This window comes from Rhinatrema bivittatum, chromosome 1 (genome assembly GCF_901001135.1).
Source record: "Rhinatrema bivittatum chromosome 1, aRhiBiv1.1, whole genome shotgun sequence".
NCBI lineage: Eukaryota > Metazoa > Chordata > Amphibia > Gymnophiona > Rhinatrematidae > Rhinatrema > Rhinatrema bivittatum.
The window spans coordinates 23,877,736-23,903,128 of NC_042615.1; the positions used below are offsets into that span (position 1 = coordinate 23,877,736).

Here is a 25,393-nt window from a genome sequence, read left to right on the forward strand (position 1 = left end):
CAGCTAGTGAGAAGTCAACTGGATCTGTTAACATTTTTTAAACTTTTAAAATATTTAGAAAGTTGCAATTTGATTATAGCATATGTTGCTTAGAGAAACAAGTGGAAAATTCCTTGAAACAAAGTTGCAGAGTGCTTAAAACTAGGAGGTGATATACTGAAGTGTGCTAACATTGGTTGTAAACGTGTGTAAATTATATTTGTGTATATTACCTGTACTAATGTTCAGTATTAATTAGATGTTACCCAGATATTAAAGTGTGAATGCACATATATATGCATGCATGGGACAGTATTTAAAAAACGTAACCACAGCTCCATGAGATATAGTTAATTTTTTGCATTAATGCATCTATTAAACAGCTTGCAGGCATATTTTTTTCATTGTTCTAATAACTGACAAACTATTTTGCATAGTTTTATATCTCATTGCCTCATTAGAATAGCTATGTATTAAAATTATCTCAAGCTATTTTATGCAAGTGAACCATACTGCTAACTCATGTAAACTAGCTTCCACCCTTAGTTTTTAACATGCATTAGCATTGTTTTAGTCTGTTAGACCCTATGTCAGTAAAAGAAACATGCAAATGAACAGGGCAAGAACAAAGCAAAAGACACAGAAAATTTGCAGCTGAGATAGGTTTTGCTGAGATTGAAAAAGGAAAGCAAATAAAAGTAGGCAAATGCATCTTTGATTCCATTGTTCTTATTTATTTAACTATGAATATCAGTGAATATGCGTTGTAAATTTACAATTGTATTGCTTGCATTTAAGTCCTTGCATGACCCATGTCCTCCCCATTGAAGAGGAAAATTAAAATGGTATGAGGCAGGTAGGAATCTGTCTCCAACAGAAAAAGCACTTTCTCTAGCTACAAATGTCAAGGCTTTTCGCCAGAAGCGATTATAATATAAAACAGGTCATTTTCAGTAGGGATCCCTACCCTGTGGAACTCCCTCCCTTTGAATCTGAAGGATATTTTGAAGTTCCATAAAGACTTAAAAACCTGGTTCATGACAATGGCTTTTAGTATGGGATTTTCTTTCTTTTCTGAAATTCTGAAGTTTCATAAGGAACTAGAATTTGGCTCATGCCAATGGCATTCAATAACTCAGTAGTTGGTGATTGTATTATTATTTTATTATTTTATGATTGTTGTATTTTATATGAATGTTTATTTGATTGTTTTATTTCGTTGTAACTCGCTTTGGAATATTTGATCTGGAAAGTGATTTGATAATTTTAAATAAATTAATTTGTTTTATCTTCATTATATCAATGTAGGCAAGAGTATGGTGTGAATGGCTGAGAGATGTTAATATCTTATCATTGACAAGTCTTAAAATTGCTGCCCTAAATATCAGGAGTTTCAATGTACCATACAAAAGAGAAGCAAGAAACTACAGGAAGATTTCATTTGGAAGGCCATTTTCAAAAGCCGTTTCTCCATCTAAATAGCTCTTTACCTGAGCAAAGAGACTGTCTGTCTGACAATGTGCCCACCCTGTAAGGGGGAAGCGTATGTGTGGGAAACAATACCATGTTTTTTTATCTGAGGGAAAAGAAGGTGGACTCAGAGATGGGGACAGGTCGGGAGGGGAGGGGGAGATGAGGCAAGCACACACACAGTTTTGCCTTTTCAACACTACACATGTTGTTTTCCCCAGAAAATGCCGGTGCAGATTGCTGTGGGACCTTTTTGCATTAGGCGATTTCCAACACGTGCATTCCCTTTGAGAACTGGTGCAAAGTCCACCGTTAAAGTGCCTGCTGATTTTGAAAAAAAATACGGGCGCTTTTGAAAACGACTCCCCTAAATCCAAGAAACGCACCTGAGAAAGCATACTAGTACCAGTAAGAGGGTAAATGTCAGCGGATAAAGATGGAAATGCCCCATCCAGTCCGCCAGCAAGGCGCTGCTCCATTGAGGATACCCCTCATCTTTTTTCCCCGTCTAACTGCCGCACCGTGCAGGATACCTTTGTATAGTAAAGCTACCACAGGTTACCCCAGGGCTCGGTTTCCATCCTCTTGCTATGCGGTCCCTTTTCGGTTTACTCCATGCGTTTTAGAAATCTGTTGCCATTTTTGTCCGCACTGCCTCCTCCAGGAGAGTATTCCAGGCATCTATCACCCTCATCAAGCAAAAAGGTTTCCCGATATTGTTCCTGAGTCCAGCTCCCCTGGAGTTTCATGTCCCGACCCTTAGTTCTACAGTGCTCTTTCCAGTGGAAAATGTTTGATTCTCGCACATTTGTAATATCTTTCAAGTATTTAAAAATCTGAATCATATCTCGCTCCCCCCTGCCCATCTTTCCTCTGTTCCAGGAGATGCATATTTAGGTCCTTCAGTCTCATCTCACATGTCTTTTTGCACCATTTTAATTGCACTTCTCTGGATTGCTTCTATCCTATCTCTTTTTTTTTTTTTTTTTTTTTTTTAAATATGACCTCCAGAACGGAACATAATATCTCAGGTAAGGCCTCAACAGTTGCCTGTAGTAGGGCATCATCCATCCCCACCTTTAACAAAATAAGTTTCAGAGGAATGCACAGTCCTAGCAAATACCCTTTGCAAACATAAATATACAGTGATATCCAGAAATGCCAAACTGGTAGAGGAAAATAAATGAGCTGACGATCTGTAATGTGAAATACAAGCAACATAACAGGAACTCTTTTCTTACCTAATAGAAACCCATGGTAATACTGCAAAGTACATGTATTAATCAGATTTCTGAGCATAATTCTTGGAATCAGAACAACAACTTTTGATGTTTTATTATACATTTCAAATGAAAAAAACCAAACCAAAACAAAACAAAACACAGGAGTAGGCTGCTAGTGGCTAGAGCAGCAGGCTGAGAACCAGGATTTAGATCCTACTGACACTCCTGACTGTGAGCAAGTCATTTCAACCTCAGCTAAAAACTTAGACACCAATGAACTATATAGTGGAAAAGTCCACAAATGGCATTTTGAATGTATGTTATTTTAGTATGCCTATTGCAACAGGCAAAGTTTTGTGCCTTCACATTGAATACATGTTCACGGACAGTTTTACACATGTGAAATGTTATTCAGGTCAGTTAGTTAATGAGCTGCTGGGATGCAAAAATCGTGCACAGCTATTCATTAAGTATTAGAATATAGACAGACTACATATAAAATTGGCTTCATGCAATTTTTTTTGGGGGGGTGTTAGAGTGGAGGGGTGATGAGAAATTTTGGGTTGCTAAATTTCATGTGCTATTTTCTAGCAATCTTATTTACATGGGGAAAAATCCATGCAAAATTCCTCAATAATGCATGCAAAAAAGCACACTTTAATATATGACATTCTTAGGCCTAGATTTTCTAACCTACTGCGGCGTCATGAATCGTGCGGCACAGGGGGGCGGGGCTGCGAAACCTGGCAGTGATTGCACCTCTGTGGTGTGATCGCTGCTGGTTTTCACACCCAATAGTGCCATCGTAAAAGGTGGTGCTATTGGCGTGATTTTGGAATTGAAAAGGCTCCTTACCTTTTCGCAGTCCACGCTGTCTTCACGGCGTCCACCCTAGTGCCACCCTGACTCCTCCCCTTCCGGTGGCTACTCCTCCTCGATCTAGGTATCGCACACGAAAAGGACATTTCACGTGTCAAAAGTCCCTTTTCGCGTGCGCTAGCTCTAGAAAATAACCCCCTCAGACTGTAAGCCATCTGAGGTAATTTTTCTTTGAGCTGACTTTGTTACATTTAGATAAGCATACATTTTGTCATTTAGGTATATGGTCTCTGAGTTCCTAAAAAAATTTCTGGAGTAGCCAATCTCTTTCCAGTTGAAGAAAAAATTTACAATCAAAAGAGTTAATTTCACAGAGAACTTAGGCCTAGATTCATCATTTTTCATGAATAGTGCCTATAATTAAAAAAAGTGGTGAGGGTAATTTTATGAGTTATTGCAACATGTGCTATAAGCATTTCTGGGAGAGAGAGAGAGAGATTATAAAACTATTTATACCACTGTAAGAGAGACAACTAGTAAATCGGGGTAAGGTTTTGGTGGTAGTCTATAGTTTGGAGGACAGTTTTACATGCACAATCAGAGGTTCGAACAACACATTACCCATCAGTGAAAATTTGATGTGATTCGGAGTGAGGAAAGGTACACAAAGATGTGATTTGTACAATGTACTCTCACTCCACCTTGACTGATATACACTCTCTATCTAGCTGCTATCATGCTGTCAAGAATACATTGTACAAATCTCATCTTTTTCTACCTTTCCTCATTCTAAATCACATCATATTTTCACTGATATGCACTGTGCTATTTGTACCTCTAACTGTGCATCTAAAAGTGCCCCCCCAAACCATAGACCACTGCCAAAACCTCACCTCGAGTTACTAGTTCACACTCCTACAGTGCTATAAATAGATGACAAATAAGTACGCCATCCCAGAGACGCGCTCTCTCTCTCTCCTTCCCTCCCTCTCGTCCTCTCCTGCCTGAAATGGGATTTGCAAATATTTAATTTATCACCAATCCCATTTCAGGCATAACACTAATAAAAAAGGTGTTGTTATAATGTGCATTACGCTATCACACACAGTTAAATACCCCTCATTTTCATAAACTCCTCCCATTTGACAACGTTTTTAAAATTAGCATATACATCTCGCAATATGAAAAATAATGTTTGTGTTATTAAGGGTGTTAGGGCCCTAACGCCCATGATAACATCCTAATGCATTTTGATGAATGACCCGGAGAGGAAGGCCAGAGATGGAATTGGGAGATCGAAAAGTTATGAGAAGCAATGGGCCAGATTTTCGTACCTACGCACGGGCGTAGATTTGTGCTTGCAACCCGGCGCGCACAGATCTACGCCCGATTTTATAACATGCGAGCGCAGCCGTGCGCATGTTATAAAATCCCGGGTCGGCGCGTGATGGCGTTCCCTGTTCCCTCCTAGGCCGCTCCGAAATTGGAGCGGCCTCAGAGGGAACTTTCCTTCTGCCTCCCCCCTACCTAACCTGCCCCGCAGCCCTACCTAAACCCCTCCCTGACCTTTGTTTTTAAAGTTGCGCCTGCCTCCGGGCAGGCCTAGGTTGCGCGCACCAGCCGAGTGCCGGTGCACGATCCCCCGGCCTAGAGGCCCTACGGAGGCCTCTGGCCACGCCCCCTCCCTGGACTACACACACCGCGCCCCCTTTTTTCAAGCCCTGGGACATACGCGTGTCGCCGGGGCTTGTGCGTGACGCCGGGCCTATGCAAAATAGGATTTTCGCGCAAAACCCTTTGAAAATCTGGTCCAATGTGTGGATGGTGATAAGGAAAAAGCAAAACTGCTAAAGATATACTTCTGTTCAGTGCTGACTGAAGGCGATCTTGGAGAAGAACTACCCAAAGATAGCAAAGGCACATTTAAGAGTAGGTAGCTACCATACAATTTATGGAAGAAAGTGATTGTGTGTGGAACTCGCAAAACTGAAATTGGACAAAGCCATGGGATTAAATGAGATATATCCTAGGATACTAAAGGAACTCAGAGACATTCCGGCAGGTGTGCCGAAGATCTTTGGAGATGGGAGTGGTTATGTGGGATTGGAGAACAGTGGTTGTGGTCTCTGTTCAGAAAACTGGTAACAGAGGAAGTGGGAGAAGGGGAGTAGCCTAGCGGTCACAACAGCAGCCTGAGACTAAGGGAAACCAGGGGTCAAAGCCTGTTTCTTTGACAGATTGGAAGTCACTTTTCTCTCCATTGCCTCAGGCACAACTTCAATTATAAGTCCTATTGAGCAAAGAAATACGTACATACCAGAATTTTAACTCCCCTTGAGCTCATATTTGGAGAAGAGGAATAAATGCAAAATCCAAATCTAAGCTTAGAAACTAGAAGTCTGTTAGACTTGCCTCAGTGGTCAACAAATTAATAGAGTCTCTGGGTAATATGCAATCATATGAAACAAATGAGTAAAACACAACAAATGAGTCCATATTCATTTCATTCATGCACCCCCAAAATGAATGGAGGGGGTCCCAAAAATGAAACAAAAAAATATTCATCTCATTCATTTATATTGCCCATTCCAGACCAAAAGGTGATTTTTTTAAAGCCTTTCACGTGCCAAAGCCAGAAGATACGTGCCGAAGTCAGGCCAGGGAGCGTTCCACGGATTTTAAAAAGCATGCGAGGACGTGTGCATCTCCTGGTATGCGCACAAAATCTTTTGTGAAAAAAATGGGCGGGGCATGGTCTGGGTGGAGCATGGTCTGGGCGGGGCATGGGCATTCCTAGATTTCTCAATGAAATCTATGCGTAGGTGGGCACTGGGGTCCTCTACCATGCAACTTTACTTCTGCTCTGATTGGCGTGTAAGTCCTGAAACAGAAAATACTAACGAGGTTAACAGGGTTTTAATGGTGGTTGGGACTAACACGGTAAAAGGTGGGCTCGTTAACTACGGGGTTAGGAATTCCAATGCTTTACCTGGGCGAACTGGGAATGAACTAGGGAAACTGGTAATTGCGTTGGCATATGCATCTACCAAAATACCCCCACTTACGCACACATGCATATGTCCATATAAAATTGTACACACATGTACACGCGCACAGCCTATTTTATACCATGTGCACATATACCAACATATAATATGGCTATGTCCTTTGGCGCGAGCCAGCATACGTGCGTATATTAGGGGTGTGCATTCGTTTTGAACTTATAGGTAAAACGCAACTTTTTTTTTTTTTTTTTAACTTAAAAAAGTGATGAGGCGAAAACGATCGGATTTCCAACTTATTTTGGCCAGCTTGGGGGGGTCAGGAGGCCCCCCCAAGCTGGCCAAAAGTTCCTTTTGGGTCCAACGAGGGTCCCGGAGCGAAGGCGCGGGGAATCACGTGACGTCGGCGTCAATCCAACGTGACGCCGACGTCACGTGGTCCTCGCAAAGGAATACAGAAATGGCGTCCTGACTCCCCGCTCGACCACCAGGGAGTTTTGGTAAGTCTTGGGGGGGGGATTAAGGAGGGTGAGGGGTTTAAATTTTTATTTAGGGAATCGGTGCACGTATGGACATAGACTCAACTTATGGAATTCTCCATATGTCCATATTGACCGAAATTGACCCCCCCTTTCGACTTATGGACTTATGAACATAAACTTTTGGTCTGCACATCCCTAGCGTATATGTGTGCCCGTGCAGCTGTTGCAAAATTTCTGTCCAAGGCTCTGCTCTAGGTAAATAAACAGGTGGAGGTAACCATAGACTAACCATAGATTATCCATAGACTAACCATAGACTAACTCTTGTCTATGTAAGATCAAGCTGGTAAGGAGACTATCCAGAGGACAAATCAACCTGCAGCATCTTTTTAAATAGCCTATATCTTCTAACCATCAACGACCTTCTAACCAGCATCAACCTGGTTCTAAATACCAACAAAACGGAAATCCTTATAATAGCACCGGAAAAATCTACCCTGCTGGCCTCCAGCAAGTCTCCAGACACCTCAGGATTCACCACCTCACCGCAAGTCAGAGATCTGGGTGTTATACTAGACGACAGATTCAGCCTCAATAAATTCATCAACAATACCACTAAAGAATGCTTCTTTAAATTACAAGTCTTAAAGAAACTAAAGCCACTTCTTCGCTACAGAGATTTCCGCACAGTGCTCCAAGCCATCATTCTCCCGAAACTAGACTATTGTAATTCGCTTCTGCTGGGACTTCCCGCCTGCTCCACCAAACCCCTCCAGATGGTACTAAATGCCACAGCAAGAATTCTCACCAACGCCAAAAAAAAAGACCACATCACCCCGATCCTCCAGCACCTTCATTGGCTTCCCATTAAATACAGGTTACAGTTCAAAAGCAGCATGATGATGCATAAGGCCCTTCATAGCATATCCCCACTCAACTTAACCTTCAAGCTGCAACTACATACTTCCGATAAACCAACTAGAAGAGCATACCAAAACAGATTGATTACCCAACCCGCAAAATCCTCCCTGAGAAAACGCGCTCTATCAACGGCGGGCCCGTCCCTCTGGAATTCCCTTCCACCAGACCTCCGCCTTGAGCCGTGCCATTCTACTTTTAAGGCAAAACTAAAGACTTGGCTCTTCCTGCAAGCATTCCCAGAGAGCTAAGATCCAAAACAAAACAATCCCTGTCCTTTTGTTCTAATGTATTTATCCTTATGCTTTATTTATCCAAGATTATAAATTGCCTTATTTATATGTTTATAGTTGAACCTAGCTAGTTTGTTTTTTTCTTATTTACTTAGACCAAATTTTTCTGTTTTCTGTTCCAAGATTTGTTCCATGTAAACTGCCACCCGGCAGTAGTTATTACTGTTAACTGTGAACCGGAGTGATATGTATTGTATACAGGAACTCCGGTATATAAAACCATAAATAAATAAATAAATAACTGGATCAAGTGATGCTGAGTTATTCCCACTTACAGTCTGAGCATGTGCAAGTAGCAGTCTCTATTTCCTCTGTAGCTTTCACAGATTTTTTTTAAATAAGCTTAGAAATGTTTGGATTTGGCATTGGTAAAGGGCTGCTTCTAATCTCTCTGCTGCCCTGGTATCTCACTGTGCCAAAAGACAGAGATATTTAATGCACTGCTGAGTTTTATTTTTTCTTTTCATTGGGGGAAAGTCAGGGTAGGAGACAATGTGGAGATTTTTTTGTCTCTTGACAGTGAGGTGAATAAAGAGTGAAGAAGAGCCTTATCAGGCAGCTAATCGTTTTGGTTCTATTAAACTAAAAGATTTTTTTCTGTGTAGAGTTGACCTGTATGGCGTGCACTTAGCACAACACACATACACTATGAGGTAGGGATGTGAATCGTGTCCTCGATCGTCTTAATGATCGATTTCGGCTGGGAGGGGGAGGGAATCGTATTGTTGCCATTTGGGGGGGTAAAATATCGTGAAAAATCGTGAAAAATCGAAAAATCGCAAAACCGGCACATTAAAACCCCCTAAAACCCACCCCCGACCCTTTAAATTAAATCCCCCACCCTCCCGAACCCCCCCCAAATGACTTAAATAACCTGCGGGTCCAGCGGCGGTCCGGAACGGCAGCGGTCCGGAACGGGCTCCTGCTCCTGAATCTTGTTGTCTTCAGCCGGCGCCATTTTCCAAAATGGCGCCGAAAAATGGCGGCGGCCATAGACGAACACGATTGGACGGCAGGAGGTCCTTCCGGACCCCCGCTGGACTTTTGGCAAGTCTCGTGGGGGTCAGGAGGCCCCCCACAAGCTGGCCAAAAGTTCCTGGAGGTCCAGCGGGGGTCAGGGAGCGATTTCCCGCCGCGAATCGTTTTCGTACGGAAAATGGCGCCGGCAGGAGATCGACTGCAGGAGGTTGTTCAGCGAGGCGCCGGAACCCTCGCTGAACGACCTCCTGCAGTCGATCTCCTGCCGGCGCCATTTTCCGTACGAAAACGATTCGCGGCGGGAAATCGCTCCCTGACCCCCGCTGGACCTCCAGGAACTTTTGGCCAGCTTGTGGGGGGCCTCCTGACCCCCACGAGACTTGCCAAAAGTCCAGCGGGGGTCCGGAAGGACCTCCTGCCGTCCAATCGTGTTCGTCTATGGCCGCCGCCATTTTTCGGCGCCATTTTGGAAAATGGCGCCGGCTGAAGACAACAAGATTCAGGAGCAGGAGCCCGTTCCGGACCGCTGCCGTTCCGGACCGCCGCTGGACCCGCAGGTTATTTAAGTCATTTGGGGGGGGGTTCGGGAGGGTGGGGGATTTAATTTAAAGGGTCGGGGGTGGGTTTTAGGGGGTTTTAGTGTGCCGGCTCACGATTCTAACGATTTATAACGATAAATCGTTAGAATCTCTATTGTATTGTGTTCCATAACGGTTTAAGACGATATTAAAATTATCGGACGATAATTTTAATCGTCCTAAAACGATTCACATCCCTACTATGAGGTTCATATTCAATCACTGTCCGGATAGCAAATTTAGCCGGATAAACGTATTCAGTTAACTTTAGAGTGGGGTGGGAAGGGGGAATTTTGTTTTATTTTTAAGGGGATTTTTCCCCATAAATTTTGTTTCATGTGATGGTTATTTTAATTCTTTAGTTTTAAAACAATGAAATAAACAGTGAAAAATAAAAACTGGAAAAAAACTCAAAATGTCTTACTTGGACCTCCCATGCTCCCTACCCATCCTGCCCACCCAGAAAAATACCATGGCTAGGATCCCCCCACTCCAACTTACTTGGTGAGGGAGGAATCCACAACCTTGGCCTAAGCACAGGCCCAAGCCTGGGCCTTGCGAGGGTCTTAGGCCAAGGTTGTGGTGACCTACTAAGGCCTAAGTCTATTCAAGGCCTATTCAAAGTCTATTCAAAGACAGGCATTGGTGGTTCAGTGGTAGAATTCTTGCTTGCCATGCGGGAGACCTGGGTTCAATTCCCAGCCAATGCAGCAATAGCCTTTTTTATTCGTTCACTTGGATGCAGATACGGCGCTGCTCTCTAAATTGGTGGTGAGGTGGAGGGGAATTAGGGCTGGAGGGTACTGGAAGCCAATAGTGACAGGTGGGAGGGAAAAAAATGGATAAAGTGCATGGCTTGCTGGGCAGACTGGATGGGCCGTTTGGTCTTCTTCTGCCATCATTTCTATGTTTCTATGTTAAGGCCGAGGCTTCAACCCGGGTCTTTCATAGGCCATGGTAGGTCACCACAATCTTTGCCTAGGCCCTACAGAAGGCCCATGCTTGGAGGCCTAGACCTGATGCCTGGGCTTGGCCTAGGCCAAGGCCCATGCCCAGGCCCAGGCCTAATCCTGTGGCACAGCCCAGAGATTGGATCTTGATACCTAGGTCTAGGCCAAGGCCTAAAACCTGTTCTGAAGCAATGGCCTAGCTCAGAGGCTAGGTACTAATGCTGGGGCCTTGGTTCAGTCCTGGAGGCTGGGTCTTGATGCCTGGGCTTTGTTTCAGGGTCAGTCCCAGGCCCAGAGCCTAGGCCTTAGAGCTCCTCATCAGCACCTTCTTGGGTATGATTATTTTCCTTAAGATAGACCAGGTCAGACACTTGGACCCTCTCCCTTAAGGTTTTCTGAGGGTTTCTCTTGTATACTCTTTTACATATTCTCCCCCTCAGCTTAAACTTCTTAAGGAGAGCATCAGCACCTTAAAGGGTTATGCCCCTCGGTAGGAAACCATCATTCTTTTTTTCCCTTTCCTATCTTATAATGGGTCTTCTCCTTTATTTATCTAACAAACTGTAGAATCAGGTTATGAGCCCCTGAATCAGGAAATGCCTCTCATTCTAACCTATGTACCTGCCCCAACCTAACTAACTAGGGGAACCAAATTCAACTGGGGTCCATTCACCTTTCTTCAGGGTACCCTTCCCCTGCCTTCTTGGTTGCTCCACTAAGGGTTTCTTGGATCAAAGTCAACTTCTCTCCTTGGAGCTTTGAGGATATACTGTAGCATACACTGCATTCCTTTGGTGCTATCTCACTCAATAATTATTTGTCATAGACATTTCCACATCTCTCTCTGGCTTCCCGGAGGGAAGACCTGGATCTAAGACTCTTTTCCAGCCTTGGTTATTCCAAGATTCTCACTCTCAACAATGTCCAGTTCATTTACCCCATCCTGCAGCATGGCTTCTGTGCAGCTCTGTGCCAGTGGGTGTACAAATATCCCCATATTCTTGGTAGTGATGGTATGCTCTCTATCTTTGTTAAAAAAAAAAAAACATCCTTCTTGATCTTTGAGATTTTGACTTCTGGGAATGAGTTTGACAGGGATAGGGAAATGCTGCTGCTCTCCCTGAATGCAGGCCACCCTCACTTGAGGTTCATAATCTATGGAGCCTTTCTTAACTTGCTCAGTCCCAAATTCACCTGGTGCCTGCACCGAAGTCTCTTCCATCTCAGCTGGGATCATAGAAGTGCCAAATCCCAGAGTGAGAAGCGCTAACATAATCCTCACTATAGGATGTTGCCAAGTCAAGTTCCAAATGTCCTTATCTCTATCTAGGACATTTCTTATAGGAATAACCTCTCTCTCTCTCTCTCTGTAATATATGCATGCACACCTGTAACTCTAAGCCCAATGGCTGTTCTTTTCTATCTTTTCATGTGGGTTTCATGTGAATTTTGCCCAGCCCACACATTGATACAACCATCCTGCAAGCACTGGTCAGAATCTTCATAGCAAGCAGGGCTTTCAGAACCCTCCAATTGGGGTTACTTGTTCATCCAGTTGACAAGGCAAATCTCAATGCTTGGCTCTCTCTTACTTTTCCAACTTTCTCAGTGGTCTTAAACTGACTGTGTTCTCCTCATTTCCTGCTCTTGGATGGGAAGAATTGTTACCAATGGCTCCAGTTGCTTTTGCAAGTACTGCCATTGCTGGCCTCGTCCTCACAGTGCTTGCTGCTAGACACACTGGCTCTGCATCACTAAATGGCGCTGCCATTGCCCTTCTGTCCATTTCTTTTTGGGTTCTGGCAGAAGTTTTCTTGGAAGCCCTTCCCTTACTCGCAGTCACAGCTTTTCACTTTCCTTCAGGGAAGCTCTCTGACAGCACAGAGACTGTTCTATAAAGGATCCAGCCCTATTCAGGAATGCATTCCAACACATCGTTCCCCTTTATTTTTTTATAGGAGAAGGAAGAGAAGAAAAAAAATAAACGTAGCCTGTCTGGCTTTCACTTTGAATCCCTGTCTATCCAGGAGGAACTCGCCTCTTTAGCCCTCTGCAATTTAGAATCCCAGACTCCCACTGAGAAAATTCTCTTTTCTCTGTTTTGTTTTGTTTTTCAGCATGAATTTCTGGCCTCCCCTACTGCTTAGGGCAGAATTCCTTAGTACAAGTTCCCGCTCTGTGCAATGCTTAGAACAAAACCAGGTTCTAAAGAGAGGAAAAAAAAACAACTCTCATTTTTCTTCTTTTCCTGTCATGGCTCTCTGCTTGTGCAAATGCTTTACGGCAGCTCACATCTCACTTCTGATACCACATGTAGCACAGCATGAGTTGTTTTCACGCAGCAGGGCAGAGCAGTCGAGACTCTGGCTAATCCTGCATCAACTTTATTATTTATAGAAAAAAAAAAAAAGAAATGTAGAGAGCCTGCTTACCTCAGCAGTGCTTACCAAACATTCAGAAATATGTCAGTCATTGTACAGGAGTTTCCTTCCCAATCCTTAGGGGCTGCCCTATACAAAGGATTCTTTCCTTAAGGTGGACCAGGGCCAGACAAATGGAACTGGTTCTTTAAGATCTTCTAAGAATTACTCCTTTACAGTCCCTAAATATTCTATCAGCCATAAGAAAGATGTTTGAGGGTTGGCAGCTGGACTGTAGAGGCAGGACTCTTCAAGCAAGTTTCTGTGTGACAGGCAAAGGTGCAGGAATGGTAAAAGGTAATTTAAAAACTGGGGACTTTCAGAGCACCCATTGCTTTTCACACTTGCTAAATCTGATAATAACGAATGCTCTGGGCAGGAATCTATTATTGAGGAAACTGTTAGAGAAGTACAGGACATTGGCAGGATATTTCCTTCTAAGCATGAAGGCAGTCCAGCTTCTCCTTGAGAAGCTGGACAAATTCACGATGCCTCACAACTGTCTGATTCAAGATGTTGTCAACCACTAAACTTTCACTTATCTGCTGCCGCAGAGGTAAGTGGAATAGCAGCCACCCTTTCATGATCTGTTTCTGGTAACAGAGATAAGCGTGCATCGACCTTTGGAGCATCGTGATTGGGTAGTGATTAGGCAGTTGATCAAAATCCTGAAGCCATTCTAGGATGCCACGGAGGATCTAGGTTCCAGAAGTTTCACTCTGGAGAAAAAGTTACAGGGCTTCCATGAGCAAGAGGGAATAGATGCACAGATGATGCAGTTCCTGGACTCCTTGCAGCAACAGCTGCTAGAGAGACTCACATCTCTGATAGAAAACAATACATTCATGCTTACCAAACTTGTGATCCAATGGTGAAAGGAAATCTCACCTTCCAGGCCCAGCTTCTCACAATCATGAAGGAGATGCTGGTAGCTAGAGTGTATGAACAGGAATGCCAGAGGTAGACGCACAGTAGAGATATTGCACAGGAAAGAGTGGCTACTTCAGAGATCAGTGCAAGCAGGAGAATCACCTTGTCAGATACTTCTTCCACTCCCAGCTCAGTACGCCTAAGCCACATTGCTCTTGAAGAAGCATCTCTCCTAACACAGGCTATAGCTAAAGCAGCTGGCAGGAGAGACTCTTGGCCCACTGCAGCAAAGGAGACCCCAGCACAAATTTCTGTGTCAAGCTATCTCACAGAGCCCATTGAGAACATGGATACAGATGCATTGGAATATTTAGCACACAAGTCCGTACTCTGACTAGACCTAGCCAGGATGCCTCAGTGCTATCTTTCCTACTCACCAACCACCAGCGCGCCCAGTGTAAGTGTCTTCTCAATGGTAGGGAACATCATGAGCCCACATCATTCAAAGCTGGTCTTTTTGAAAATCTTTCTGCCTTTGATTGAGTTTCCAGAATTTCTATCCAAGTGGCAAATGACTAAAACCAACTTGAAGATCTTGCTTTTACTTTGCCTATCTGTCATACCCCTGTTATATCATCTTAGAGGTCTTGCTGCTACCACTCTGCCTACATGCCATGTCCTAGATATGCCACCTTAGGGGACATGTTGCCATAAGCCTATCTGTCATACCCCAAATATACCACCTTAGGTGTCTTACTGCCATGTGACTATCTGCCATGCCCCGATATACCATCTTAGGTGACTTACTGCTATTGCTCTGCCTACCTGCTCTGCCCCAGATGTACCACATTATGAGTCTTGCTGCTACCACTCTACCTACATGCCATGCACCAGATATATCTCAGGGTCTGATGAAGGTGTAAACACAGTGCACAAAAAACAAATAGATAATAAAATAAAATAATAAATATTTTAAAATGTGTGACAAAATATTACAAATTTAATATAAATAAAAGCATATTTACAATAAAATCAAACATTATATTAGCTCAATGATGGATCCAATAAACCCAACATGGCCATGTTTCAACAAGATGTCTGCTTCAGGGGTGCTTATATATTTGATTGTCCTTATTCCCTCCTAGTTAAGAAGAGGAGGCTGACCACTGGACCATAAAGGAGCTTAAAATTCACAAACCTAAAAACAGCTGTAAAAATTCCAAGGCACCCTAAGAGGCAATAGGAATGGTAAATTGAATATTCTTCCTTGCTTATTTGCAAATAAGAATTGCATCTCACAGTGAACCATCTGCAGCACTGCAGTATGGCTTTTAATTTATCTGAATCTATTTGGATGCCTTGACAAGAGATAATATATCCAAAGAAGAGAAGTTCTTCCTGTTTGAAGGTACACTTCTCTAACTTGGCATAGGGGTGATGGGTCCCTGTTTCACATGATGTTGGTGCTCTGACAATGACTTTAAGAAGACTAGAATATCATCCAGGTAAACTACCACATAGGAGTAGAGCAGGTCTCAGAAGATCTTGTTTACTATAAACTGGAAGACTGCGTGGGTATTGCACAACCTGAAGGACATTCCTAGATACTTATATTGTCCATTATGAGTGTTAAAGGTGGTCTTCCACTTGTCACCCTCTCAGATTCTTATCAGGTTGTATCCCCCTGAAGGTCCAGCTTGATAAATGCTTGTGCACCCCAAAGGCAGTCAAAGAGCTCAGAGATCAAAAGAAGATGATAATGATTCTTCTTGGTTGAGTTAAGAGCATGATAATGAATGCAGGGATGTAACAATCCGTCCTTCTTTCCTCGAAAAAAAATCCAGTCCCTGCAGGTGAGGAAGAGGGGTGAATGAAGCCTCTATCCAAGTTCTCTTTAATATAGTTGGTCATTGCTTCTATTTCAGAGGCAGAGAGCAAGTGTATCTCTGCCTCTGGGTGAAACTTTTCTGGCGATCAAGTCTATGGCACAATTGTAGAAGTGATGAGGTGGCAGAACTTCCATCTGCTTTTTGCTGAAAACATCTTTGAACTCAGTATATTGTGGTAGAAGACTGGAATGTCTGAAGTAACTGTCCGAGCCACAGGCACCACAGGTAACACTTTGGTGAGGCATTGCTCATGACAGCTAGGGCTCCATCTAGTGATTTGCAATGTGGTACAATCAATATAGAAACATAGAAACAAAGAAATGAAGGCAGAAGAAGACCAAATGGCCCATCCAGTCTGCCCAGCAAGCTTCACACTTTTTTTTTTCTCATACTTATCTGTTACTCTTGGCTCTTAGTAACCCTTTGGTTCTATTTCCCTTCCACCCCCACCATTAATGCAAAGAGCAGTGTTGGAGCTGTATCTAAGTGTAATATCTAGCTTAATTAGTTAGGGGTAGTAACTGCCGCAATAAGCAAGCTACAACCATGCCCATTCGTCTACCCATATTATACGACTCAGTCCCTGTTGGTTGTTGTCTGTATATAGATCCACTTTTCTTCATTCCCCCTGCCATTGAAGCAGAGAGCTATGCTGGATTTGCACGAAGTATCAGACTTTCTCCCCTGCCGTTGAAGTAGATAGCTATGCTGAATATGCACGTTTTATCAGACTTTCTCCCCTGCCATTGAAGCAGAGAGCTATGCTGGATATGCACGTAGTATCAGACTTTCTCCCCTGCCGTTGAAGCAGAGAGCTTTGCTGGATATCCACATAGTATCAGACTTTCTCCCCTGCCGTAGAAGCAGAGAGCTATGCTGGATATCCACGTAGTATCAGACTTTCTCCCCTGCCGTTGAAGCAGAGAGCAATGCTGGATATGCATTGAAAGTGAAGTATCAGGCTTATTTGGTTTGGGGTAGTAACCGCCGTAACAAGCAAGCTACTCCCCGCTTTTTGTGAATGCAAATCTTTTTCCACATTTCCTCTTGCCGTTGAAGCTTGGAGCAATGTTGGAGTCACATTAATCATGTGTATGTTTATTGAATAAGGGTATTATCTCCAGGTAGTAGCCGTCATTCCCGCGAGCCACCCGCTCTTCATTCACGTCCTCTAGACTTTATGGATCCACAGTGTTTATCCCACACCCCTTTGAAGTCCTTCACAGTTCTGGTCTTCACCACTTCCTCCGGAAGGGCATTCCAGGCATCCACCACCCTCTCCATGAAGAAATACTTCCTGACATTAGTTCTGAATCTTCCTCCCTGGAGCTTCAAATCGTGACCCCTGGTTCTGCTGATTTTTTTCGACGGAAAAGGTTTGTCGTTGTCTTTGGATCGTTGAAACCTTTCAGTATCTGAAAGTCTGTATCATATCACCTCTGCTCCTCCTTTCCTCCAGGGTGTACATATTTAGATTCTTCAGTCTCTCCTTATAAGTCATTCGATGAAGACCCTCCACCTTTTTGATCGCCCTTCTCTGGACCGCCTCCATCCTGTCTCTGTCCCTTCTGAGATACGGTCTCCAGAACTGAACACAGTACTCCAGGTGAGGCCTCACCAAGGACCTGTACAAGGGGATAATCACTTCCCTTTTCTTACTCGATATTCCTCTCTCTATGCAGCCCAGCATTCTTCTGGCTTTAGCTATCGCCTTGTCACATTGTTTCGCCGACTTCAGATCATTAGACACTATCACCCCAAGGTCTCTCTCCTGCTCCGTGCACATCAGCCCTTCTCCCCCCATTGAATACAGTTCATTTGGATTTCCCTACCCCATATGCATGACTCTGCACTTCTTGGCATTGAATCTCAGCTGCCATATCTTTTACCACTCTTCCAGCTTCCTTAGATCCCGTCTCATTCTCTCCACTCCTTCCGGCGTGTCCACTCTATTGCAGATCTTAGTGTCATCCGCAAAAAGACAAACCTTACCTTCTATCCCTTCCGCAATGTCGCTTACAAAGATATTGAACAGGACCAGTCCCAACACCGACCCCTGCAGCACTTCGCTCAACACCGCTTTCTCTTCAGAGTAAGTTCCATTTACCATCACACATTGTCTTCTGTCCGTCAACCAGTTTGCAATCCAGGCCACCACCTTGGCACTCACTCCTAAGCTTCTTATTTTATTCACCAGTCTCCTGTGAGGGACCGTATCAAAAGCCTTGCTGAAGTCCAAGTAGATGACATCGAGTGATCTTCCTTGATCCATTTCCTTGGTTACCCAGTCAAAAAAGTCAATCAGATTTGTCTGACAGGATCTTCCCCTGGTGAATCCATGCTGCCTCTGGTCCAGCAATTCTTCCGACTGTAGATAGTTCACTATTCCTTCTTTTAACAGCGACTCCATTACTTTTCCCACCACCGAGATGAGGCTAACCGGTCTGTAGTTTTCAGCCTCCTCTCTGTTTCCACTCTTGTGAAGCAGGATCACCACCGCTCTTCTCCAATCACTTGGCACCACACCAGTTTCTAGGGATCTATTGAACAGGTCACACAGCAGACCCGCCAGCACATCTCTGAGCTCCCTCAGTATCCTGGGATGAACCTCATCAGGCCCCATGGCTTTGTCTACTTTCAGTTTCCCCAGCTCCTCCCAATGTAGCATGAACCACAGCAGGCCCAAGATAACGGCATTGACTGCCTTGGGGAACATGTAGAGGCAGATTTCCATGCAGGATCTCTGTTTACATGGTCAGATGTACTGTGGCTCTTGTAACATTTCTGGGCAAATGTTTTCCATAAACAAAGGAGATTGAGACTGGGGTGTTCAAGGGAACCATCGGTATGCAATAGTGTTGGACCAGAACCTCAAGGATAAAGCTGTTCCCAGTGCCAGTATCCAGAAAGGCAAGAGCATTGACAAGAATGTCACCAAGAGATAGACATACTGGGGTAGATTTTTAAAAAAAGCGCGATCGCGTACTTTTGTTTGTGCAGCAGGCGCAAACAAAAGTACGCTGGATTTTATAAGATACGCGCATAGCCGTGCGTATCCTCTAAAATCCTGGATCGGCGCGCGCAAGACTGCCGATTTTGGGCAGGCTCCGAAATTGGAGCGGCCTCGGAGGGAACTCTCTTTCGCCCTCCCCTCACCATCCCCTCCCTTCCCCTACCTAACCCACCCCCCCAGCCCTATCTAAACCCCCCCCTACCTTTATCCATGGATTTACGCCTCCTGGAGGGAGACGTAAATCCATGCGCGCCAAGACCCGACCCGGGGGCGGTTCCGGAGGGTGCGGCCACGCCCCCAGAACGCCCCGGCCCGAAACCATGCCCCAGGCCCGCCCCCGAAACGCCGCGTCCTGCCCCCAAAATGCCGTGTCGTTCGGCCCCGCCCCGACATGCCCCCGACACGCCCCCTTCCAAAAACCCCGGGACCTACGCGCGTCCCGGGGTTCTGCGCACCCCGGCAGAACCCCGGGATTTACGCGAGCAGGGCTTTTAAAATCCGCCCGACTGGTACTAGCAGTTGTGGAAATGTGCCTGGATGACCTAGGGAGGCCTTTCACAGCAAGTCTAGGTCCTTCAGTTTTTCTGGCTTATTTGGGCAGTGACTTGTGAAATGCTCAGAAGAAGCATAGTATAAGCATAGGTTAAGGCACCTCTGCTTCTTCTCTGCTGACAGTTTGAAGTGATCCACCTGCATGACTTCTACTGATACTGGTCCCAGCTCTGCGGGAAAGTGGGAAGTTAGTGGATGCTGGAAATTCAAAATGAGACAGACAGGATGGTGAGCCTTGCCTGTCTCGCTCTAGCTCATTCCTGAAACTTCGTCTAGCATACAGCTAGGCTAATCAGGTCTTCTAACATATCCAGAAGGTCCCGGGCAGCCAGCTCATCTTTAATGTGCACTGATAGTCCTTGTCTGAAAATCACAATCAGACTGTCACTGGCCCACAGGATGTTCTGAAGCAAGAGTACAGAAGTGCACTGCATACTCTTTCACAGACTGGGAGCCTTGACTAATCTGTATAAGTTCAGATGCTTTGAAAGCCGCGCGACTGGACTCATTGATAATTTGCTGGAATTCTTGCAGGAAGCACATCTGGCTCCCCAAGAGTAGTCATCCCTTTCTGAAAGGGGTGAGGCCCAAGCTAGAGCAGTGCCACTCAACAAGGAAATAATATAAGTCTCACTGACTTGGTGTGTTGGAAACAAGGGTACCTGGCAAATCAAACTGCATCCAACATTGGTTGAGGAAGCCTCTACATTTTAGTAAATCTTCACCATATCTCGGGGGCGAAGACAGGTGGAGTGTGGGAGTACCATGCCGTATGATGGGTGCTGGAGTGGAAGCTGGAGTAGGTTGACCCACAATGCCCTGAAGATATCCAGCCATAGTGTTAAGTTGATCCTGCTGCTGTTGGAGCTGGTGTGCTAAGCCAATGATAGCAGAGGCTGGAGGAAAGTTCGTCAAGCTCATGGCCTCAGCAAACTGTGAAAAGTAGCAAGTGTATGAGCCCTTGTGCTGCGGCATAGTTGATGCAGTCTCAAGGGAGAATCCCTGAGGGCTATGCTGGCAGATGACAAATGCGCCTTGTAGAGGGACGGTCTGAGCAGAACCCCAATAAGTTGCCATAATCTACCCGCTGCCTCTCCCACAGATTAAGCTCTTGGATTCTGGTGGCTTGCAGGCCTTAGGCGGGTTCCCTAGGGCAGTGAAAAGAACCAAAGCACAAAGGCACATCGGGGTCAAGGTAGGCAGCGGACTAATGGAGTCATAAATAGGCCAAGGTCGATGCAGTTGGGTATCAAGAGTGGTCCAGGCAAGGGGGTCGGGTCCAGGCATCAGGCAAACTGTCGTCAGGTCCAAGAAAGGGGTCAGGTCCAAGTGGCAGGCAACCATGGTCAGGTCCAAGCAAGAGGTCAAGATCCAGAGAGTCAGACCAATGGTGGATGAAGACACACAAAAGACACTGGACAAGATGGACACGATGAGGTGAGGCTGGACAAGGTGGGCTAGATGAGGAAGGCTGGAGAAGACGAGGCTGGATCAGGATTGCAGAACAGGAACCAGGAACATGCAAGCAACGCGTAATGCAAGTCAGGAGACTCATTGCTGAGGTAAGGCACTGCTTCAGGGCCCTTGCTTAAATAGTTCAGTAAGGCTGATGCCATAGGGAGGCGCTGCTCAGTGTTTCCTGCTGCAAGGCCTATGTTTTGCACGAATATGAATGCATGCACACCAAAGGGAAGGCGGTGGCTTGGCGGTGTCAGCGGCGGTTTGTGGGCGTGCAACGCCCTGTGAGCAGCCAAATGTAACAATCCCCTCCCTTTGGTTTGGATTATTCTTTCCTGTATGCATCACTTTGCACTTGTCCAGATTAAATTGCATCTTATCACTTGCCCAGTATCTCAAGGTCCTCTTGCAATTCCTCAAAACTGGCTTGCAATCTAACAACTTTGAATCATTTTGTGTCATTTGCTAATGTGAGCATCTCATATTATCAGAATATTTATAAATGAGGACACTGTATCCGTGTTCCTACATGTTCTGCAAATGATGCCAAGAGTACCAGGAAATGAACTTAGTTAACATGAGTTCTGGAGGCGGAATTAAAAAAAATCAGCATTACTTGACCACATAAAACGGTGCATTCTTTAATGCGGTGGTGTTAATAGTGCCCCCAATCTCATAGCCCCCTTTGAGTAATCAAATAGTTCATCTACATGTGTGTAGATAATTTTACTGCTCCCGCACTATCAGTATGCAATTGCAAACATTAAGATTGTATGGTTTTAGAACCTACCATATTGCTAAATTTGCACATTCACAGCTCTTAAAATACATCAAGACCATTGTTTGGAGGATCATCCCCTGAATTTTATACATCCAAAGCAAGACTCAACTAAACTTGCATAGTATCTCCTCATCTCTTTCTAACTTTATTGTGCAAGATTAGCTGCTGCATTTAGCTAATTAATGCAATCTTAAATTAAGTTGGAAGGTCAAAAGAGGGAACAAAGCTTGGCAACATTGTAACTGGCAGGCAGAAATATTCAGCAGTCTATTGTCTGCACATGAATTACAGCTATAGAATTGCAGATCATCCATTTGTGCTCCTTTTTGGAACAATTATGTTGTACAAAAAACATTGCCAACATCGAGAAGGCTTTCTGAAAATAAATCTTTTGTCTCTATTGTTGTTTGTGAGTCAGATCATTTATTTACAAACCCTGAAGAGACTGCTCGGTCGGATGAACAAGAAAAGAAACTATGTCCTTATATTAATTGAAACAGGGAGAATGAGTAAATAAATAAATATTTGCCCACATTTTTACGGGAGAAAAATATAGGTGAAACTTGCTTTTTAACAGGGTTTTTTTTTTATATGGTTAGGAGAATTAATTTATTTATGGGAGAACAACAGTTACAGTTATTTTCATTTAAGTGGAGAAGTAGCCTAATGATTAGAGCAATGGGACCAGGAAAGTCAGGGTTGAAAATCCTACACAATTAATTCATTACCTTATTTGCATTTGTCAACCGCCCTGCCTAAAAACCCAGGGAGGCAATACAAAAACACATAATACAGAACAATAATAACTGACAATAATAAAATAAGTATGTACTGCAGTTAACATAACAAGTCAATACATGAACCATAAAAAACAACATCATATGTAAGAAACCTCAGGGACATCACAGGCCTATAATTCAGCCTTAGAGCGGTTATATAAGAGCTCTCTCTGCCGCATTACTGCCATATATTAGATACAAGTCTAGCCTGGCAGAGAATACAAATGCAGTTGAATTAAAAGTGGAACTGAGAATCTAGGCTTTACAAAGCTTACTGCAAGTTAAATAATTCATCAGTAACCTTAGATCTCTGGAGAGAGGATTCCAGAGAATAGGGTCTGATCCAGGGAAACACCTTTTTTGAGTCTCAACCAATTTAATTGGAGATGGTGGCCATGTACTAGAACATCTCGGGGAGAGCAAAGTGTTCTACCTGAAAAATAAAACATCAATCGATCAGCTAAATACCGAGGGGAACAATTATTCAAGGTCTTAAAAACAAATGCTAGGACTTTGGAACAAACTCTGAAAGCGACCGGAAGCCAGGCCAGTCCCGGGGATTCCAGAGATGGTGAGATACGGCCTCTGAGCTGAGCCTCAGCCAAAGCAGTCGTCAGCAGAGCTGCAGGGCTGTGAGGGAGCTGCGGTCGCTCTTGCGAGCAGTGTCTGATGCCAGATCATCTCTAGTGAACGCAGGGGTCTCAAATTGTGAATGTTTCTGAGTTGGGGGAAAAAAAAAGAAACAAAGGTCCTCACGACGGCAGTAATGCAAGACAGCGCAGGCCGCTTTGTATCCGGGATCAGGCCTAAAGTTTTCAAGGTTTGGAAAGCATAAAACAAAAAAAAAGTCTCTTCATCCATAAAACCTCATGTTTGTGCTTCAGCTTTAATTTATTCACACATTTACTTCTGGATCTTTGTCAAATAGATACTTTGTATAATGTTTGTGATGAGCATAACTAAGTGCACAGACAATTAGTAAATCATACAGTCGACATTTGAAATTGTCTTTCCATACTAAACTACCTAATAGCCAGACACATACATATTAAGAATACTTGGGGACAATACAAATCCCTGAGGACCCCATTTTGATTGTAGCGTCCAGAGAGCAGATATGCCGTCAGTAATTTTTAGCCACATAAGTCATTCGTGATTTTGAATTTAGCCAAATAAAAAAAGAAGCATTCTGGAGATGTTCTGGGATGAAACATAGGTATCTGGCTTTAGCTTATCCAGTATTAAGCTGCATTTGGCTAAGAATCAGAAGGCTATGAGCAGTAGGGATGTGCAGACCAAAAGTTTATGTTCATAAGTCCATAAGTAGAAAGGGGGGGTCAATTTCGGTCAATATGGACATATGGAGAATTCCATAAGTTGAGTCTATGTCCATACGTGCACCAATTCCCTAAATAAAAATTTAAACCCCTCACCCTCCTTAATCCCCCCCCAAGACTTACCAAAACTCCCTGGTGGTCGAGCGGGGAGTCAGGACGCCATTTCTGTACTCCTTTGCGAGGAGCACGTGATGTCGGCGTCACGTCGGAGTGACGCGGACGTCACGTGATTCCCCGCGGGTTCGCTCCGGGACCCTCGTTGGACCCAAAAGGAACTTTTGGCCAGCTTGGGGGGGCCTCCTGACCAGGAAATGGCGTCCTGACTTCCCGCTCGACCACCAGGGAGTTTTGGTAAGTCTTGGGGGGGGGGGGGGGGGGATTAAGGAGGGTGAGGGGTTTAAATTTTTATTTAGGATCAACGATCGCGATTTCCAACGTATTCAACATAGCTATGTTGAATAAGTTGGAAATCCGATCGTTTTCGCCTCATCACTTTTTTAAGTTAAAAAAAAAAAAATAAGTTGCGTTTTACCTATAAGTTCAAAACGAATGCACACCCCTAATGAGCAGGATAATTTTAGGCCAGGGCTTAAGCAGGACAAAGGAAATATCTCACCCACTAGGACATGGAAAAATAAGGCTTCCCATGTAGAAAGGGGTATCCTAGCTGTTAGTGCAAGGAATACTAAGCGGCATGGATATGCCACAGAATATCTGCGCTCAAGGCGCTGCTTAGCCGGATAAGTTAATTTCGGCTACATTAATCAGCTCTATGGCTGATCTAACTTATCCTCTAAGCCTAACTGGATAAGATCGAATAAGTAGCACCACCCAGATCTGACCTCTGCCCACCCACAAATTGGCCGGCTAAAAAAATAGCTGGATGAGTGAGATGGATATTCAGCAGACCGCTAGATAGCTGGATAGCTTGACAAGTAGCCAAACTGGTACTAATGCCGGTAATAAGCAGTGGCTACTCCCTAAAAGGTGAATTTTAAAAGCCCAACGAGCGCCAAAACCGGGAGACACATGAATATTTTGGGCCGGCATGTGCCGAGTGGATTTTAGAAGCCGCCTGGAATCGTGTGCATCTCCCGCTGCGGGTACCAAAATAATTTTCTAAAAAAAAAAAAAAGGGGCCGGTTGTGGGTGTGGTCTGGGCAAGGAAGGGGTGTTCCTGGATTTCACATTGGAACCTGCACGTAGATAATTACGTGCAGAAGCGTGCACCAGGATCCACTGCTACGTAACTTTACTTCTGCTATGGATGGCGTATAAGTCATAAAACAAAACAAAACAAACAAAAAAACCCCAAAGATCAGTGGGGGTTTTAAGAATCAGGTCTAAGAGAGGAGAAGGGAGGCTATTTAACAAGGGGGGTTGGGAAGTCCTATCCCTTACCTGATTGAACTGGGAACGAACTGGGAAAATGGCCAGTTGAGTCAGTGTGCGTGGCTTTTAAAATTCTCCCACTTATGCAGCAGAAGTAGCATTTGCATGCATAGGTGCGCACCCACTTAAAATTGCGTGCACATGTGAGTGCGCTCACATGTGCATATACACACGTATGCTATAAAATAGCTGTAACCATGGGCGTGAGCC

General features: G+C 44.3%; 1 non-coding gene across 1 annotated transcript; it reads left to right on the top strand.

The window, feature by feature from the left end:
- Positions 1-10,381: 10,381 nt before the first annotated feature.
- Positions 10,382-10,452, top strand: TRNAG-GCC. The gene has a single exon. It is a non-coding gene; the product is annotated as a tRNA-Gly (tRNA).
- Positions 10,453-25,393: the final 14,941 nt, after the last annotated feature.